A 1568-nucleotide genomic window follows, 5' to 3' on the forward strand; every position below is an offset into this window, starting at 1 on the left:
ACTTCAGTCCCAGGGCCCCTTTCTAACTCTTCAAAATTATTGAAGACCTCAAAGAGCTTTTGTTTATGTGGGTGATAGCTGTCTATATCACATCAACAGTTAAAACGGAAAGTCAAAGCAGTGTATTAATTAGGTGAAAAGAAAAATCTGTGTGTTAACGTGCATAGCATGTTTTATGAAAACAGTTATATTTTCCAAAATAAAAAATATAGATAGTGAGGAGTAGCATTGTTTAACAGTTTTGCAACCCTTAAAGATATCTGGCTTAGGAGAAGACAGCTGGATTTTCGTATCTGCTTTTGCATCCAGTCTGTTGTGATACATAAGATGTCGTGTCGGCCTTTGGAAAACTCCAATGTAAACTCAAAAGAGAACAAGAAGAAAAGGCAAATTATGAAAATAGTTTTGACCTTGTGGGCCCCTCAGGGGTTCCCCACCACACGTTGAGAACCAGTGCCTTGTACCATTAGTGTTGACAGTATATAAATGCACAAAACATGTCACCACTACACATTTGATAATGTGTCAGGCATATTCAAGGCTGTAGATCAAATATATTGAGTCAGTGCCTGTGGGGGTCCAGAGGGGGATGGGACAAAAGGGGGAAGAAAATAAATAAAAGAGCAAGAAAGAATCTATGTGTGCTTGACCAAGAGTCATGATGAACTTAGGTCTCTGCCCTGGAGGCACAGTGTGTGTGGGTGTGAGTGTGAGCGCATGTGTGTGTGTGTGAGAGTGAATGCGTGTGTGTGAATGTGTGTGAGTGTGTGATTGAAGGTAGGGGTGAGAAGTGATGAGGCCTAACCTGGGCAAGGCTGTGAATCCATCCAACCATAAATCCAAGATGGCAGCCATGAGTGAGCCGTTGTAGCCTCCATGGCCTCTCCTCTCCTGCTACCCTCAGACAGACCCTAAAGGCTCCTGTGCTCAGGCTGGGGTGTGAAGACCCCCAACCCTAACCCATGACTGTAGCAGGGCGAGGGAAGATGTCTGGGTGACCCTGAAGACCCTTCCAGACCTCCAGGCCATGACACAATGGTCATTTGGTGACCTCTGAGGGGTAGACCCAGCTCCGGGCTGTGCGCCCCTCTCCCTCCTGCGCCCCTGTTAGGGGTGTGAGCCTCTCCCTCCCTGTTTCCACCTGTTAGCTGAGGCTCAAGCAGGAGGCTGGGCACCTGGTATTCCTGTGTCCGGCTGTGAGCAGGGCTCTTTGTGGGCTGACCAGTCTACTTACCGCAAAGCAGGGCTGCATCCTCCGCCTGTACCTGGAGAGACCTCTGGGCCCTCCCACCCACCCAGGAGTGGGCAGAATTGAACTGAAGCTCCCTGGCAGATGCTCCCCTCCAAGGCTCACCCCGGTTCTGGCCCAGTTCCCCTCACTGGCTGGCTAGCTCCCTGTCCTTGTCCTGCCTTCCCCTCCTTAAGGAAGCAGGTGTCCCAAGAGACACCCCCATGAGGCACCCTCTGGGTGTTGCCCTCTATAATCCTGTGAGCCCTTTATGGCTCTTCCCAGGTGCTCTTCTTTCTGGGCCCACCGATTCTGTTCTCCTGTCCACAGCCTGCAGGAG

Source organism: Carlito syrichta, unplaced genomic scaffold (assembly GCF_000164805.1).
Source record: "Carlito syrichta isolate Samal-C Ts95f unplaced genomic scaffold, Tarsius_syrichta-2.0.1 Scaffold126653, whole genome shotgun sequence".
NCBI lineage: Eukaryota > Metazoa > Chordata > Mammalia > Primates > Tarsiidae > Carlito > Carlito syrichta.